At 44.4% G+C, this 19,850-nt stretch overlaps 1 protein-coding gene across 2 annotated transcripts in view; it reads left to right on the top strand.

Moving 5' to 3' along the window:
* The first annotated feature begins 12,722 nt into the window (after window positions 1-12,722).
* Window positions 12,723-19,850, top strand: part of LOC138246348 (kinesin-like protein KIF18B) — a 184,680-nt gene continuing 177,552 nt past the window's right edge. The window contains exon 1 of one of the 2 annotated variants that reach the window (XM_069200862.1): window positions 12,723-12,821. The gene's annotated coding sequence lies outside the window, so the exon portion shown is untranslated. Of the gene's footprint in view, window positions 12,895-19,850 lie in introns of both variants that reach the window. The other variant, XM_069200861.1, reaches the window with a different exon arrangement.

Genomic DNA, 19,850 nt, shown 5'->3' with positions numbered 1-19,850 from the left:
CTCAGTCATTAATCTGGACATAAAAGGAGTCCCTTGGTCAGTCAATATTTCTTTTGGGAAACCAACTCTTGAAAAAAACTCTATCATGGCTTGGGAAATGGCTTTAGTATGCATACTAGGGAGGGCTATGGCTTCCGGATAGCGGGTGGCGTAATCCACCAGGACTAAGACATATTGTCTACCCCCGAGTGGAAGGTGTGAGGGGACCAATGATATCCATCCCAACTCTGGAGAAGGGAATTTCGATGACCGGAAGAGGTTGGAGGGGTGCGGGTTTTTGTGGAGGGATTATAGAGTTGACATTTGGGACACTCAGAACAATATTTACAAATCTCTCCATAAACCCCAGGCCAGTAGAAACGTCTAAGTACTGCTTCCTCGGTTTTTTCTCTTCCCAAGTGTCCTTCTCCGTTATCCCCGTGTGCTAATTGTAACACCTGTGAGCGGTGACTGCTAGGTACAACTAATTGTAGTTCATTTCCCTTTGGGGTCGGTGGTTTCCTGTACAATAAATTATTATGTACCACGAATCTGGGACCTACCCCTGGTACTGCCCCGGATACTGCCTGTTGCCAAGCGTGTTTCAATGAGGGATCCTCATTCTGATTCCGTCGGAAATCACCTGTGACTGTGCAAACCTTCCCTGTGGCCCTAGGTTCTTCTAGGGGAAAATTGTTCAGAGCATAGGAGCGCCGTTGCTCCCTTTTTTGTCTCCTACTGAGAGCAGTCCGTACTATTTTGCTTTCCTCTAGAACCGCCCCCCTGGGTGCTTCCTTCCACCAGTCTCTCAATATGTGCTCTTGCCCGGCTTTCTCTAATAAAGAGGGAAAACCCTCGTAGTCTGTCCCTAGGATAATGTCTTCGTCTAATTTTTCGAGTACCCCGACCTGTAGTGTCTCCATTTGGTCTCTCCACTTCAACCTTATAGTGGCAAGGGGGTAATATCTTTGATCACCATGGACACAGGCGATGAGGACTTGTGTTTCTGGATCTTCCTGGCCTGGTAACACTAGATCACCTCTAATCACGCTCTAGCTACAACCTGAGTCAATGAGGGCTCTTCTCTCTGTCATTAATGAGAATGGGGAGGATATATTTTGGTTTGTCTCCTCCAGTCCAGAACACTCTCCCTCTGGTCAGCCCTATCTCCATAGGTTCTTCGGCGTCTTTCTCTCGTGGGCAAAACCGGGATGATATGCCCCCACTCTGAGCAGTTATAGCACTGTGGTCCGGTGCCTGGGTGTCCGGATGTCCCTGGGCCCATGGATGGGGTGCGGTCAGGTCCATGACCCCCTACTGGCCGATGAGTGATGTTCCGAGGTATGACTGGTCGGATAGGAGGTGGCGGTGCTCTCCTTGCTATAGCACTAAAGTCCGGACCCCTATGATATGCACAGGCTAGGTCCACAGCCGTTTCATTAGTTAGACCGGGATGTTGACGTACCCAGTTACGGGTGGTAGATGGTAAGGCATCCAGGTATTGCTCTAAGACAATGACGTCAAACATTTCCTCTCTGGATTTTTCCGACGGATGCAACCATCGTCCAGCGGCGTGTTGGACTCTGTAATATAAGGTGCAGGGGTTCTCCTGGTGTTGCCATTTTGTTTGTCAAAATCTGGAGCGATAACTTTCGCTGTCTAATCCCACTCGTTCTAAAATGGTTTTCTTAATTTCTCGGTATGGAAGGGTTCCGCTAGGATTGATGGCCTGGTATGTGGACTGCAGGTGTCCTGTGAGAAGAGGGGCGATATATTGGCCCCATTTATCCTCCGGCCAATTAGCTGTTCTTGCTACCCTTTCAAAGTTTGTGAAAAATGAGTCAGGATCTTCATGCTCCTGATAACGTTGTAACACACTACTTGGTACATTGGGGTGTACTTTGGTATGGGCGATGGTATCAGTTAGTTTTCCCAATGCTGTTTCATGCACCAACTGGTTGTTGGCCATAATGGTTGCTTGGCTCTTAAGTGCAGTCTGCAATGCTTCTCGTTCCTCTTTCGCTTCCCTCATTTGTTGTTCCCATATTACTTGGAGATGCCTTTGGCCTTCAGCCAATTGGGCTATTACGTCGGCCATAGTCGCCTTTTCTTCCATAATGGCGGAAGTCCTTTCCAAAATCCCACTTCTGACACCACTTGTGACCGGGTTTGACCGGAAGGATCACTCAGAACTCGCTTAGTCTATGTACAAGGGTTTTATTAAGTTGTTTGGTAACTGGTAAAGGTACGTGCAGGTAGGTTTTTCTCTTGCTTTCCATGTATGGTGGGTGGTATGTCTGTATCCTTTCGGGTTCTGGTCTTCTCTCTTTTCTCCTTATTTCACAGGCATCCCCGGGAAGCACATGTGGAGAGAATAAGATACATGAGGTAAGTGGTCTGGGTTTCTATGGGTGTAATTTTCCTATCTCTTTTCTATCTCTTCTCCTTTCTGTTCTCTCGTAGTTCGGTATCTGTCCCTCCTCTGTTTTCCTTACTACTAGGTGCAGTCCTCACATACTTCGGTTGCCCATCGGCTATTGCTTCGGCCTTCTCTCTCTTCTGGTACCCTTTAGTGCTCATGTGCGCGGTGCCTTTGATGTGACATATGCTCAATATAGTGCTTTCTTGTGCTTAATGGTGGATTCCCCAACCCCCTTTATTTGTGTCCGTGCTCTTCTCTCATTCCTTCCTCCCCCCCCTTTTGTCCGCTTTCCTCTCTTCTCTCTCTCTCTCACTCGTATTTCCCAAGCCCGTTATCCCACGCACCTGAAAATGCCACGCTTCTCCGGAAGCGCGGCAGGTTTACTCGTTCCGTCCTCCCGGTTGCCTGCCTTCGTGGGATGCGCCTGGCGCCTTCAGCAGGCTTCTCACGGGGATGATGGGGGTCGCTATCTCCGTTTCCTTCCTCCTCTTGTGTTCGTTCGTCTTCCTCCTCCAGTGTTCGGTCGTCCTCCTCCTCCTGTGTTCGGTCGTCCCCCTCCTCCGATGTTCGTGCGTCTTTCTCCTCCTGTGGTCGTTCGTCTTCTTCCTTCCTTGGTCGTGTCTCCACCGCTTCCAAATCACCGACACCCGTAAGTTCTGACTGTGGCAGTTTTAACCTTCCGGTGGCCCGCCGCCATCGATCGTCCCACCAATCACGGGCGAGAGTTTGTCAAGGTCGAGGCCATCAGAGGCAGAGTCAGCACAAGACCGGGTCATGTGCGGGCGATCAGGATCCAGCCCGTCACACAATCCTACTCAAGAAAAAACATTGCGAATTGCAAAAAGCATTGAGACTTCACAGATTTCCTTCAAGGCACTTGAAGAAAAAAAAAAAACAGACGTGGTGGGGAACATTGCATGAAAAGTTAAAATACAACAAAAGAGTACACAACCAATTAGGGCATTTCAAGAACATCTAAGGGGTTCACAGGTGTGGGAACGTGCCACATTGTGAAACAATACCTAGCTAAAAATGTTATTTGCAGAAAATGTAGCAAAATAGGACACATAACTAAAGTGCGTCAAAGTAAAAAATCATTCAGTTAAAGGGACCAATTTAGTAGCCAACTTAGGTGAGGATGATTATGATGATCAATTAGAAAAGCTATAGGACGATCTCCAGGCCATGTGTTGGTGGTTGGGGAGGCCTGCACTGGTGATCCTGCTGATTGTGCAGACCAGTATGCCGATGTGATTGTGGGCAGTAGATCAGTTAGGCTATTAGCTGACTCGGGAGCCAGAATTACAATGATAACCCAGAAAATGTTCAATGAGCTATGGCCAGGTAGAAGCCTTGAACCTCCAGACCATGAACCGGTCTCTTACAAAGGAGTCGTATTGCGTTATACAGGTATTTTGAAGATGTGTTGGTCTTCAACAACAGAAAGACTTTTGGGAAGGTCCATGTGGCGATCAAATCATGCGTAGGCCTGGAACTAAAGATCAAGGCCCTCATTTGGAACATGGCGGTTCAGCCCACCATGCCGGCAGTGGCGGCTGAAGCCGCCAGCCGCATGGCGGGCCGAACTGCCATATAATAAAGATGGTGATGGCCGCCAGTGGCAGCCGTCACCCTCTGCCAGGCTCCCGCCGTCAGGCAGCCTGGCGGTGGGATGAAACACCATCCGCCAGGGTAGCGGCACTACTCTGGGGATAATGTTTCATTTTTTGACAGCCTTTTCCTGGTGGGATATCCCACCAGGAAAAGACTGGCGAAGGGGGTGCCCTGAGGCACCCTTGGGGTCCCCTGCATTGCCCATGCAATTTGCATGGGCAGTGCAAGGGCCCCGGTGCAGAGCCCTGTCGCGCAGGATCTGCGCGACGGGTGCAACTGTACCTGCCGCACAGAGGCATTGACAGCGGGTCCATGTGGAGTCGGCGTCAATGTCCCGGCCGAGCCTTTCTGAGAGCCGGCGGGCGGAAACAAGGTTTCCGCCCGCCGGCTTTCAGACAGGTTCATAATCTGGCCGGCGGGGTTCCGGGGTTGCTGGCGGTCAGTGTTTTGACCGCCAGCATGAACACAGCGGTTGTTTCCGCCGTGTTCATAATGACCCCCTGAGTGTCAATAGTTGGAGAAAGTCTAGTTTGCAACAACACTACCAGGTTCCCTTCTGTATTTTCTGATAAGCTGGGTGCCATAAAGGATTTCCAGTACAAGATCAAGGTTAAAGGAGGATCTATTTAAAAAAAAGCACAAAATGTGGAGTGTCCCATTTTCAATGAGAGGACCTTGAAAAAGAACTGTTGATGTTATGTGATAATGGTATAATCGAACCCATTGAATTGTCCATGTGGTTATCTCCCCTTGTAGTTGCTCGGAATTAAAATGGCGATTTGAGGGTTTGCGTAGACTTGCAAAGCCTCAACAGGGTCATTTGGGTCGACTTGCACCCCCTCCCAAAGATTACCGATCTCTTGGCTTTGGTGGCAGGTGCAAGATGGTTTTCAAAGCTTGACGTAGCTTCCACCTATCATCAGGTGGTCTTAGAACCTCAGTCGAGACGTTACACAGCCTTCGTGTCACCTATAGGTACTTTCCAGTAATGCAGGATGCTGTTTGGGTTGACCTCGGTGGCATCCGTTTTCCAAAGGATATTGTACCAACTACTCAAGGACATAAAAGGGGTGGCCACCTTTCAGTACGACGTGTTAGTTTTTGTAACAACAAGAGAGGAGCATTAAGCTATTCTAGATCAGGTATTTGCCTCCATCAGGAGAGCGGGATTGTGTTGAAGATAGAGAAATGCAAGATTTGTAAGGCCACAGTTGAATATCTTGAGCACAGTATTGGAAGGTATTGGACCCAGAACAGGTTAAGTTAATGCTATTATTGACGCACAACCTCCTTCTGATAAAACTGGACTGAAATGCTTTATGGGCATGTGCACGTTTTATTCCCGCTTCATCCCCGATTATGCAGCTCAGATAAAAGGCTTGACTGTTCTTCTGAAGAAGAATGTGTCTTTTAAGTGGAACACCGCAAGCCAGGAGTCATTTGAGGGGGTTAAGAAACAATTAGCTAGTTCTAGGGTTTTGAGACCATTTAACCCAGAGCTCCAGTGTTTACGCATGCAATCAAGGTCTCGGAGCTGTACTTACCCAATTTGTTGGTGAGATAGAGAATGCCATTTGTTATGCTTCAAAAGTTCTGAGGTAGTCTGAAGATGAAATGTTAAAACGGGTATTATCTTATGTGAACATGGGTTGGCTCGCAGAGAAGTGCTGGGAGAATCTCTGTCAATCTTTTTGGAAAATGAATGAGGAACTTACTAAGGAAGATGGGTTTTTAAAGAGGGTTGACAAGTTAGTAACACTGGAGGGTGTCAGACGCACGCCAATCTTGATTGCCCACAAAGGACATTTGGGAAATACTTTCACCAACTGCAGCATTAGACTGACGTTCAGTGGGCCATCCATGGATAAAGAGATTGACCTTGCTGTGGGTGTGTGTGTTTGGTGTGCTGGTGCTGACAAGTGTGGTAGTGAGAAAGCCTCCGCTTCAGCCATTTGAGTGTCCTTCTGGAGCTTGTGAGAAGATTGGCATTGATTTGGATAGCCCGTTTTATTGTTTGCCAAATCAATTATGCTATACGCTGGTGGTGGTTGACCTCTACTTTAAATGGACAGAGGTTAAGTTTGTGACAGAACCAAATGGCAAGGTTTCTAAAAGACATCTTTCTCAGGGATGGTTTTCCCAAATTCTTTATTTTAGATAATGGAGTTCAATTTGTGAAAGGAAAGGTGGACGTGTTGATGTTTGGAGAAAAATGGCTGAATTTCCAAAGCATATTTGAAGCTGAGTTTTGAGTAATAAATCACATGGGGAGATTTATTACTACTTTTAAGAAACTGGATTATCATTTGAGATGGCTGGCTGCTCACTTCAAAGAACAATCACAACCCTTGTCAGGGTGAACCGTCCAATTCAATAAATTAACTTGAGCTCAACTCCCTGGTTACTATGGCACAGACCACACAGGCATAGCTTAGGGCAATGTGTAACGTGTGCATGTTGTACCAAAACATAAAAAAAAGTCAAAGCACTAAGTAATAAAAATCCTAAACTGAATTCGAAAAATAGAGCAAAATAAAAAAGACACAAACTGAGACCAAAATGACAAAATACAATAAGGGAAACTGGAGATATGAATTTTTAGAGTAGAAATAGTGCCAAAAAATGATGTGCCAATGACAGTCCATGGTCACGGATGACCGGGGTTTAGGGGCAACTTCAGGCTGACCGCCATGGTGTGCCTGTTGGACACACCAACCAGTTTCAGCCAGGTCAAAGACCTTCAAGGTCCTTCGGCAAACAGAAAGGAGTTCCAGAAGAATTGTCTTGGCACCCTGTTCTTTCCCTTTTAAATATGCCCCAAGTGTTACATGTGGCTCAAGGGGCATATCAAGCAGGATTTTGACAGTGTGGTGTCTCAGGGTGGCCACAGCTCCCAGTCTCAATATTCTGTGGAGATTAGAGGAGTCATCTATGCCCATTCGGGTCAGCTTATTGTTTGCTTCTATGAGGCATTTCACCCTTCTTCAAGTGGAGTACAGACTAAGAGCTGGCAGAGGCTTGGGCTAATTAGCCTTCTTCCAGTTCAGGTCCAATTCCACCGTTTAACTGGATTTTTTTTTAATAACTATTAAAAAGTGATTTCATTATTTTTCTGTTTGGTTCCATTCCTGAGATACAATATTAGTATTTTCATCTGTACTCTTGTTTTCTTCATAGGAAAGCTAGGTCTGCTACAGTTAAAAATAGCTTCTAGGGCCTTGTCGCTATATGGACCTGGTAACAATAATTTTCTATATGTCCCTCTTTTAAATACCAGGCACCCCACCTTGTGGGTTACAAGGATTACACAGGGGTGACTTGCTCATATATGAAAAGGGAGTTTTCTTTAACCTGTCAAAAGGTGTTTCTAACAGTTCACACTGCAGGTGTTACACTGTAGCAGCGAAGCCATGCAGGGCCAAAGCCATGTTTGTACTGTCACTACAGAGAATGACACAATATGTGCTATAGTCCACAGGCAGCATTTAACTTTCAGGTCCTGGGTCTACTTTCTACGCCATATAAAGGGGACTTACAGAAAACTTAAATGTGCAAATTAGTTATAAGGCAATGTTTAAAAGGGGGGGAATTGGCACTTTAAGTCTGGTTAGCAGGGGGTAAAGTGCACAAATTCCTTAAGCCAGTAAAAATGTAGGGTGCAGTAAAAGGTGAGAAATAATGGGTGACCACACAGAAAAGGCAGATTTCTTACTCTATTAAGGTTACTTTCCTGCCACTGGCATTGCAGCTGTGTCTGTTATGTATTACTCATGTAAATGCAATGCACATTGATAAAGTCCTTTTTGCATTACTGTTGGAAACCCTGCCTGAAGCACTGATGTGATCACTACTAGTAATCTTACATTTGGTGGCCAATAACGTAATCTTGTGTGATGTGTTCCCTATTACAACACTAAAATTAGTAGCTTGCGATGATTTTCACTGAACACAAGTAGCTCTTATTACACCAAAGATTTGAGACCCCCAAGTCAGGATAAACTTTATTATCAGAGGTTAGGCTTCATGTAGGCCTTTCACACCCAACAATGGAGAGGCAGTTACCTAAGTATTCAATACTTCTACCACATGAGATCTTCCAAGTACAGCGGCATATCATGCACATACTGATGGATCTTGATATTCTTGATCAGGGACATGCCAAGAAACCTCATAGAGATGCTGAAAATGATGGTGACAGAAAAGACCATTGAGTTATGCTACAGGTCACTGAAATGTACTCTGATCTTCAAGTGTGTTGATTCTTTCTCTGCTGGGGAAGTGATGCGTCGGTTTCCGGACAAGCAGCCTCAGATCCGTGCAGTGATGTTGAAGCTTTTGACGCCAATGGATGATGCGTGGAAAATCCAGACGCACAGCTGCAATGAATCTGCGCTGAGCTGGCAATGCATCAATTTTAACTGCCACTGTGTCAATTTTTCAGCCGCAGTGCAGGCACTGCGTCGATTTTTCTGCCGCTCAGCTCCGGTGTGTGGATTTTCACCTAAGGTTCACCAGCTTCTAAAAGTGGCATTTTCAAACAGTCTAAAAACCAACTTTACCAAAAGATGTATTTTTAAATTGTGAGTTCATAAACCTCAAACTCTTTATCTCTATCTGCTCCTAATGGGAAACTGCACTTAAAAGATATTTAAAGGCAATTCCCATGTCAACCTATGGGAGAGATAGGCCTGGCAATAGTGAAAACAAACCGGATTTGGCAGTATTTCACTATCAGGACATGTAAAACACACCAGTACATTCCCTACCTTTTAAATACACTGCACTGTGCTCATGGGGTTACCTAAGGCCTACCTTAGGGGCGACTTACATGTAGAGAAAGGGAAGGTTTGAGCCCACCTACCAGGTCAATCTGGCAGTTTAAAACTGCACATACAGACACTGCAGTGGAAGGCCTGAGACATGTTTACAGGGCTACTCATGTGGGTGGCACAATCAGTGCTGCAGTCCCACTGGTAGCATTTGATTTACAGGCCCTGGGCACCTCTAGTGCACTTTACTAGGGACTTATTAGTAAATCAAATATGCCAATCATGGAAAAGCAATTACCAATATCATTTAGACAGAGAGTGCTTCCATTTTAGCAGTGGTAAAGTGCCCAGAGTATCAAAACCAGCAAACACGAATTACAGCACAGGATCCAAAAACAGGAGGTCAGAAGCAAAAGGGTACAGGGAAACCACACCAAGAGCTGCCAAGTCTAACAGAAAGTAATACCAGACAGTTGTGTTAATCAATGTACAGAGGTTTTACATAGGATACTGAGAGTGGTAAGTTGCAGGAGTTACAAATTATCCTTACTAGTAGGCATTATATGCAAAGAGTACACTAAGTCAGGATCTAAAACATATGTAGTGGTTGGAATTGAATGGACTAATAAGGCTTTGGGCCTGATTTAGATTCCGGAGTATGTTATTTACTCTGCCCTGATGGCATATACCATACTCCAGATTTAGAAATGTCTCTTAACACTGATAGGAACCAGTAGGTCCTGTTAGTGTACTAAACGTTTGACAGATGCACTGTCAAAATGATGGTCCAGTCTGTCAAACCTTTAAATCGTTTTTATTTTTTCAAAAACAAAATCCCCAAGCGAGATTTTGTTTTTGATAAAAACAAAATAAATAAACCCCTACACCGTGGGCGTTGTATACCATGGTGTGGGAGTCACAAAGTGTTTTTATTGTCCCTCAGTGCCACATTTTTCTTTGTGCTAAGGGAGAGGAAAAACTGGCCATTCGACCGCCACACTAAATTGGATGAGAGGTCGAATTGACAAACCTAGCATGGTCCTTACTCCATTAACTTGTCGGAGGAATATGCCAGCGATGCAGATGGAGTACTCCCTGTCACTGACATACTTTTTGTTTTAAACATAATTTTATTGGGTTTTCTGCAAAGTTAAACATCAGGGCACAGTGGGATTTAACAAAATTTCTAATTGTCCATGGGACAGGTTGCTTCATACATCTACCTGTCCTGTAGAAAAATCTACTTGCCCCTTGGTGCCATGTAGTGTGGCAACACATTATGACAGCAGTCTCATATTAGAGCTCTGACAATAGCCTCTCTGGTTATGCCAGGGCTCGTACTAGGGCTTGAATAATAGCAGTTTCTTTATTTTGCCACCTTTCCGCATATCTACATACTGGGGCGGGAGGTGTTGGTAAGCAATATTTCCAAGGCTTGAATGCCTTCTTTAGTCTGTGCAAACCTATTAACTTGCATGTTTTAAGGGTTTTCACTGGCTGTCCTTTATTCTTTTCCCATATTGAGAAAGGTTATAAATTTACTACTGACAAGGGTCAGAAGTAAAATGTCTTCCAGGGTTGGGAAATGAGTGGTTAAAGAGAAAGTGAACTTGTAAACGCTCAACATGTTTTTGCATGAGCAAATCTACAACTGAATATTTGCTTGTTCTAAAATACACTCCACAAATATTTTCTAGGAATATGATTTCTTGGTCTACTTCTGTGAATTCTTGTGAATTCCTGAAATACACAAATCTGCACTAATGCAACAACATATACCATGGGTGAACTTTAGTGACCTTCTTTAAGAATTGTGTCCTATTTAGGTCTGGAATTAACCAAGAACTTTTGTTTTATTAAAATTATATCTCTCCCTACCCATCTATCGGCAGACTTCACTGTGACTGATCCTACTTGCAGAACTCGCTCCTGCTCAGCGCCTGGGTACACTTACATGTGACAAGCTCCATGTGCTATAAATTCATGTTACATTACTTTACAATGATTGCAATCTGCTCTTTCACTGGGAGCATACCGACACACAAGTAGTTTTGTTCAGTGACAGGAACTACTGTGGCCATGTGTGCTCATTACAACAAAAAAATATTTTTGCTTTCTGCTAATATTTGTTACAATGGTGAGGGTCCAGCAGCTCCCACAACAATAACGTTTTACAAAAGCCATGTCAAAACAGACACCCACTTACAAAACCAAAAGACTGACCACCAATGTTGGACCTATTGGCTTTGCCAATGCTTGTTTATATTCATGTTTCCCATTGATGCGTTGAAACTGGTTACAGAGACATTCCATTATGAATATTTATTGCAAGCATGAGCAAATATCACAAAATTATGCTTCGAAGAAATGGCACCTACATTTCACAGTAGTTTGGCAAACTGTTTACACCCCCCCCCCCCCCCACCCACCCCCTGGATTGCATTTTTTGTGAACATTATATTTTGAAAGCAAAAAATCAATCTTGCATGCAAGTTTCTGCAAAAAAAAATGTACATTTAATCAGAGAGCCTTCTACGTAGCCTCATATTTTAAACTTCGCAAATATGTGTACATTTTCTTTTACTGGAACCACTGCCAGTAGTGCAGTCAGAGCGTACAACATTTATTTACAACTCTCAACCTAATAATAAAGGCTTTGCATTCCTGAATCTTAAATACAATTTTGTATAGCATTGACATATGTACACATTATCTCAACTGCAGACAATTCCTTTACCTGATCTTTAATGTGGTACTGTAAAATGGCAGCCAAAGGGTTTGTGCTGCAGGGGGTTGGGCCTACTTGCCCCAATGATAAAAAAATAAATACTGATTGTTGTTGACCCCAACAATATATCCTGTGCATTGGGCTATATGAATTTCACACCCTTGAGTGCATCACAGTGACAGCAATTTGATGTTGCTGACATATTAAAGAGCCGCCTGCCTGTAAATATGGATGGCAGACCTTCAGTTTTGTGGCCGAGGGTACTCCGTTGTGATGGAGTACCCCTCTCCGTCAAACTCTGAACCAGTCTTTTTATTTCCACCCAAAGGAACCCTTTTTGACAACTTTAGATGTGTCAAATGCAGTAATACAGATATCTACATAAAATACAAATCTGTGACATACATGTTCACAATGTGTTTTGGAGCAGGCAAATTAACCTTCTATGCTGCTTTAGGAGTCAAAACTGTGACTAGAAAAATCACAGACCTCTGCAGCAAGCACATTAACCACCAGAGTTTCCTTACTGTTCTCATTATCCCAGCAGGCGCCCGAACCCTATGTGACCATGTAAATAAGCCAGAAAATATTAACTGTCACGTTTCTGTTTGTGGCCAATTTCTTTACGGCACGGTTTAAAAAACATAAATGTGTAATTAGAGTGCCAGACCTGTTTATGAGAACTGTGACCCTTAGGACGCCTCCCCCCTTTGCGCTGCCACACAGTAACCTCCAATTTATGGATTTTGGGAGTATTTTGTTCTCCCAATTCCAGCGCTTGCCTTATGGTTTCCCTTTGTACAAAAAGGCAGCGGGATGTCGTTATTCACTTGCGACATCATTCCTTATCTCCCCTACGAGCGCCTGCAGAGTCCACGGGGAAGGTTCCTGCACAACAGCGGGCACGCTCATCCCAGCTCAAAGAGAATGCTTTGCTCCTGACCAAGTCACACTTAAAAGGCGTGAATAACTTGTCGCAACCTTATATGACTCAAGGGGCTATTCCCAAAAACACGAAATTGAGGTATTTACGCGGCTGGAAACACAGGGCTGGAAATCCCAAATAACGGAATTGCCGATGCTGACGTTAGTGCCTGTCGTAAAAGGCAGTAACGCACAGACTTCTCGCGGTGGACTCCGTATCCCGGCGTGCTGTTCGCGGCAGGCACAGCCAATGGTAGGCGCGCGCCGCGAGGCCGCTGTGTTTTGAACCTAGGTAACCGGAAGAGACTGCGGCGGAGGGGTGCCGGGGCAAGGCATCCTCCGGGAAGAATTAAGCTGTTGCTGGGGACGGAGGAACTACAGGGCGGTAAGGGAACTTTGCAGCAGTAGAAGCAGACAGTTTGAAGAGACGGGGTTATATCTAAAAAAGAACCCTGCAGGTAATGGTAGAAGGGAACGGGAATATATCAACAGACTAAATTAGGTTTTATGGTTTTCTAATTTTCTGTCATATTTAGACTTCTCAACCAGCTGTAATGTTTATCTCGATGGTCCGTTCTCATAACAAATTTGAGCTCGATCTTGACCTGACAAGTGACCCTGTGACATCTGGTTAATTGCTTTACCAGACTGTCCAGCAGAACAATTTAAAGATGTTTTAGGCCATATCTGGGTCTGATTAAGGACTCCCTTCTTTATGGGGAAAATGTACTCTTAAAGTCTAATAAGGCAGAGGACAGATTATAATATCTGCCTACGTGCAATGGAAATAGCCATACGTTTGCCTTACTGCTGAAAGTGTCTGGATGCTTCCATCCAGGCAGTCGGTCGTCGATCAGTGCATGAATTTAGTAACTCAGTCTCTCAGTCTTGCTCTCATTCATCCTTGTATTCATCCACTTGGCCAGCCACTACACCAGAAACAAAATTGAAGGAGCATGTTTACTTATTAGCCAGAAATGTTGGCATTCCTTCAAGTTTATGAAGTTGTTTTCGTGTGACTGGTAGTCTGCGAGGAGCGTGATAATCCTGTAATGTATTACATCTATTTTGTGAAAGGTGTGAGTGCCATTGGTAGCGTATGACTACTAGTCTATGACATGTAATACTGGTTCTGATAGTGTATGTCTGCAACTCTGACTGGTATTGCAGTGTCGTTGGTACTGTGCAATGCAATTACGTGGGAGGTGTACTAATGCTTCCAGTAATATGCAACTGAATACTCTCTGAGGTGTGAGAATACTTCTATTAGTATGTGACTGCTTGTCATTGCCAGTATAAGTGTACAGTCCGCTTTCAGGGAGTTTTGCTTTTTTAGCATACGGTGTTTATCGGTTTCTCATTTGCTTTCTTTGAAGCCATGCCTAAACACATGCTGTGTACTTATATAAGATTTGACAGGTGATACCCTCGAAACAACGCCGCGACAGTCATTCTTAAGTGAGGTTCTCTTTCTCCACTTTATGGTCTGCTTACACTAAGGCTGCCTAAACTTTGTGATGGGTATTAATAATCCTGGTTCTCCTTTTGTTTTCTTTTGAAAATGCTTGACCAGTGTCCGGTGGGTGGTTGACCTCACCCATTAACCTCCTTGATCCCTTTGTACGACTCGCTGACCCCATGTGTGCACAAAAATGTTTTTTTATTTAACCATTTTTATTGAGTGGTACTGCAACATACTACAGAATACAAGTAAGGATCGTCATTCATTGTGATATGTATAAATCCCATCATATACAAAATAGGATGTGCAGGAGTAAACAATCCATATCTTTAACATGCATAAAGAGTATAGCAACAAGTAAACCATCATGTTATGAGCCTTTTACTTTCGTCGTACAGTTGCAATTTCACTACAACCTGGTTCGAATCTCGGGCTAAGTCCAAAATCATGTTTTTAACCCAATCTGTGGTAGTATGTTGGGTGGGGTGGCCTTCACGTGTATCATCGTGGAGTGTATATGGACTTGCTAATTGAAAAATGTCCTTCGGGTATCGTCTGGAGTGGCATTAGGTGTTAATGAGTGTCTAGTTCAAGTAACAATGTTTCCCAATCTGCAGCTATAGGATATTTCTGAAGGCCTCTGCTTTCTTTTCGTCTCAAGGCTACTGTTTCCACACAGCCCCACTTGAGTGTCGCTGCTCGCCAGTAGGATGTACTGGGTAGCACCTGGGATTTCCAATGCATAGTTATAAGACTACAGCCCACTAGTAGCGCCAGGTTGACAAATCTGTTGCTGGCCTTGGCACCGGTGAATTGCGGAAGAGACCAAGTAGCGAGCCCCAGTCATAACGCCCAGTAACCCCAGGGGTGTGGAATTTATTAAAATATCTACTTGTCCAGGGGACAGGTTGCTTCTCAAATCTACTTGTCCTGTAAAAAGATCTACTTGTCCCTTTGGTGCCATGTAGTGTGGCGACAAATTATGGCAGCAATTAATAGCCTCTCTGATTATGCCAGGGCTACTACCATAGTAGGGCTTGAATACTTGGAGTTTCAATCCCTACTGTAGAAATTTGCTTATTTTGCCACCTTTCTGCAGATCTGCATACTGGGGCTGGAGGAAGCAGTAAGCAATAGTTCCAGGGCTGGAAGGCCTTTGAGTCTGCAAACCTACTAACCTGCATGTTTTAAAGATTTTTACCAGCTTCACTCTAATATTTTCCCATAATAAGAAAGGTTGGACATTTACTCCTGACAATGGCAGAATTAGAACTTCTTCCAGGGTTGGGAAGAAAGTGGCTGGAGGGAAAATGAATTTGCAAATGCTCAATAGATTTTCACATGAGCAAATCTACACATCGTATTTACCCACGCTAAAATACAGTTCACAAATATTTTATAGGGGTACGACATATACCATGGGTGCACTTTTGTGACTTTCTTTAAGAATTTGGGGCCACAAGTAGGTAGGTTCAGATTTGCGACCTGCAAATTGCGAGTCGCAAATCCGAATGTAGGATGGTGTCCTTGACACCATCTGTGATTCGCAAGGGCTTCGCAAATGCCCACATCATGAATAATCATGAGGTGGGTCGCAATTTGCGACCCCCTCACGAATGGTGGCCTGCTGGAGACAGCAGACCACCATGTCTGTGACTGCTTTTCAATAAAGCAGTTTTTTTTGTAATGCAGCCCGTTTTCCTTAAAGGAAAACGAGATGCATAACAAAAACGAAAAATGAAACGTTTTTGTTTCATTTTTTCAGAGCAGGCAGTGGTCCACAGGACCACTGCTTGCTCTGAAAAAATGTTTACAGTGACATTCACAATGGGAAAGGGGTCCCATGGGGATCCCTTCCCTTTTGCGAAAGTGTTAGCACCCATTTGAAATGGGTGCAAACTGCGATTGGTTTGCGCCCGCTTTCGCGGTCACAAAACAATCCTACATTGCACTGCGAGTTGCAATTAGGAAGGGAACACCCCTTACTAATTGCGAGTCGCAAACCCGTTTTGTGATTCGGTAACCAGGTTACTGAATCGCAAAACTGGGTTTGTGCATCGCAATGTGCTTTTTGCACGTCGCAAACAGCGAAAGTCGCTGTTTGCGACATGCAAAAAGCTACCTACATGTGGGTCTTGGTCCTTAATTAGGTCTGGTGTTAACAAAGACATTTTGGTTTTATTAAACTTCTATTTCTCTCTCTTTCGGCTGGCTTTACTGTGAGTGATCGCATTCTGCTCTTCCACAAGGAGCATATTGCCACACAAAGTAGTTTTGTTCAGTGTCAGGAACTACAGTGGCAATCAGTGACGTAACAAAACTGGAGGGTGCCCCTTTGCAAAGAACATGGAGGAGCCCCCTCTCCAGACTCACTCAGGGCAGGTGCTGTGCTGACGGGCCCCCCTGGAGGGCGGCTGCGGGGCCTTTGTTATGCCGCTGGTGGCAACGTGTGCTTTAAGAGTTCAAAAACTTTTTGGGGGGGTTTTGCCAATGTTTGTTACAATGTTGAGGGCCTGGTAGCTCCCACAACAATAAAGTGTTACAAAAGCCATGTCAAAACAAGACACGCATTGATGAAACTAAAATATGTCAGATCAGTTGGCTTTGTCAGTGTTTGTTTATTTTCATGCTTCCCATAATCGTGTTGAAAATGGTTACACTGATTTTCCATTAGAAATATTTTTGGGAAATACTAGCATGCATCAACACATTTTACTAAATGACACTTCATTTGCATATAATCAGAGAGCATTCTGGGAGCATTATACTTAGCCTCTTAGCCTAAACTTTTCAAACATGTGTGTACACGTTTTTTTTTTTTTGTACTGGAACCAACGTCAGTAGTGAAGTGTGACCTTAAAACATTTATTTACAGAACGCACCCTAATAATGAAGGCTTTCAAATAATGAACCATAAATACAAGTTCATACAGCATTATCCTTTGGAAATACATTACCTCAACTGCAGAGAGTTCAACTCTCTGTAAACAGGCAGCCAAAGGGTTTGTGCTGCAGGGGGTTGGGCCTACTTGTCCCAAGGACAAAGTAAACATAAAAACTTGTTGCCCTTGACCCCAAACAAGATGTCCCGGGCGATAGCCTCGTGGGCCAAACATGCAAGAGAGAGAAGCAGGCGTGAGGGACGGAATGTTAGGTTGAATATAGTGAAACTTCGCATTGTGCTACACTTGCCTGGGGTACTCTAGAGCTGTCTCTCATTCTTTAATGGTGAATTCTTTGCCCACATCTCTCTCCCATTCTTTACAAGTTGCAACTAAGGGGTCCCGCATAGTATGCGCAAACTCTCGGGTTAGCTGTGATATTAGTTTGCCCCTTTCACCCATCCTATATAACAAATGTACTAGCGGGTGGGGGTCCGGTTCTTTGTCGGTGATGCCCCATAGGCGAGCACTTCCGCTACCAGATGCACGTTTGCTAGGACGTGTCTTGCAGGTAACCCATACTACCCTGCTGATGCTCATGTTAAGAGTGTGCGCTCCTGAAATAGAGTGCTCGGTGTACCCACACCCACCTCTGACGATGTGTTCAGCCCCAGTTCACCCAGCATCTCGCAGAAGGTGGCTATTGATCGCAGTGGTATATCTGGTGAATGAAGCAGCATCTTCAGAATACATTTCAGGCTACGGTGAAAGGTTTCGAATGCGATCCTCAGAAAACTATTCGCCATTGGCGAGAGGAACGCTTGAGGCAAAAAGATGTGTTGCATCTCTTCTTGCGCCTTTGCAGGGACGAGAGGGCTCACTTCTTCAGTGTATCGTCCCTTCAACCAATATGTAGGCCATTGTAGATGTGCTGCCAAATAATAATGTTCAAAGTTATGGGTGCCCAAGCCGCCCTTCGTTATGGGGAGTTGTAATTTACAGAGTGCTACTCAGCGTCTACCCTTGTTCCAGATAAAGGACCCTAAACTGGAGTGCAAAGCATGAAAGGTAGATCGGGGTATGTTGAGTAGTAGATTCTGGAAGAAGTGTAACAAACTGGTTAGCATTACCATTTTTGCCAGAGACACTCTACCTTGAACTGTGAGAGGCAGTGTACTTCAGAAGGCCAACTAGGGTTTCAGTGATGCCATAGCTTTCGTGAAATTACCATTCAGTAAATATTACTTGTCCTGGTACATATGGTTGTATGACAGAACCACTCAGAAGCACGACTGCGTCTTTACCACGCATGCTTTGTTGATACAACTCCCTCGAGCCCACCCTAAAAACTACCCTGTCCTAAAAACTACCCTGACCCAAAAGCTGCCCTGTCCTAAAACCTACCCTATTCTAAAAACTACCCCGCCCTGAACCCTAAAATTTACCCTATCCTAAAAAACGACCTCACCCTGTCCTAAGAACTATCCCTCCCTCTCCTAAAAACGACCCTGCCCTAAACCTTAAAAAAATGACCCCACCCTCTCTTTAAAAACTACCCGACCCACCGCCCTAAAATCTACCCTGCCCTAAAAACTCTCGAACCCCTTCCCCCACACCCTGAACCCTAAAAGCTGCCCTACGCTGCCCTGTACTAAAAACTACCTCGACCCATGCAGTCTACTTATGTGACCTTGGTACAAGAGGCAGCAAGTCCAGTCTTTTAGGGCTTATCTCAGTTCCCAGACAACAGGTCCAGTCTTCTTCTAATCTTCCACAGGTCCAGAAAGTGTTTTGAATAAGACTCAATGAGGGTCTTGTTTTGTAGCGTTTACCATCCAGTGGGTGGGATAGATTCTTGGGCACCCCCTAACGAATGGCATAAATGTGCAATGGGGAAACCCTTCCTACTTTTTCAACTCTTGGTGTATGCACTGCTGCAGACAATCCCACAATGTCCTTCCCCTCAAACTCCAAGATGGAGAGTCCCTTCTCCCCTTGTGCAGAGCCTGTCTGCCCACCGAGAGACGAAGCCAGGGTAATAAGTGGTCCTCTACTCCGTGGTCACTCAAAATTGTTTTGGGGGGAAGGGGGGGCAGCTTTTCTGCCTCTGGGTTTGGTGCCAGCCTGAGTATGGGTACAAAAGCTGGAGCTTTCCATGTGTCATTTAACATTTGCTTTTGACAGGGAAGGTCCCTTTGAAGGTAATTGACTCCTTAGCCTACCCCAATTAGTCTTTCTGCTAGGGCATTGTCTCTGCTCTCGGAGCAGTTTTCACACTTCTTTAACACCTATTTCTGTCAAAGGGCAGACTGGGCAGTTGATTTAAAGGTAATGCAAACTAGCCTTCCACAGCTTCAGTGAAGGTAAGGGTAACTTTCTAAAAGTTACATTGCCGATATATTTAAGAGAAGCCCGACTTTACAATTAGATCTGAGTTGGAATGGAGTCTGAAACTGGTACAGATCAAAAGTTATAGATTAAAGTATATAATCTATACTTTGACTTTTTCTGTAGACCAGCTACAGACTGACCAGAGACAACATTGTTTTAGGCCTAGCCACTGGGAAAACTTGCCATTCCTAATTTCATACATGTTCCATGCTTAAATAACATTCACCTTACTTTGTGACTTAATATTCAAAATCAGGTTTTCCAACCTGTCAAAAAGGTGATTTTGACTGGTCTTCACAACAAGGTTTAGCCTGCTACTCCTAGGCCCCACATGGAGGCCTGAAGCCATGTAGTCACTGCCACTGCAGTGGGTAGAACAATAGGTGCTGCAGTCCACAAGTGGCATTTAACTTTCCATGCTATGGGTGTATTTCTGAACCAGAAACTATGGCCTTATAGTTAAATATGCCAGTCATGTTTTAAGCCAAATTTGATGTGTTTAGGGTCAGAGCAGAGGCACCTGGCATTAAATAGCAGTGTTAAAGTGTCAAAGTTCAAAATCACCAGCATGTGAGTCCCAAAAAGATATGAGCCTTCTGAGCTGAATTCACCCAGTTGTCATTTTGCAAGTGAGGTTGCTGCCATGACAGTTTGAACTGATTTGAGCATGTAGAAAGTG

The sequence above is a fragment of the Pleurodeles waltl genome, chromosome 7 (genome assembly GCF_031143425.1).
Source record: "Pleurodeles waltl isolate 20211129_DDA chromosome 7, aPleWal1.hap1.20221129, whole genome shotgun sequence".
NCBI classification, from domain to species: domain Eukaryota; kingdom Metazoa; phylum Chordata; class Amphibia; order Caudata; family Salamandridae; genus Pleurodeles; species Pleurodeles waltl.
Note: the sequence above shows the minus strand (reverse complement) of the source record. Positions and strands in the feature narration are given on the sequence as shown.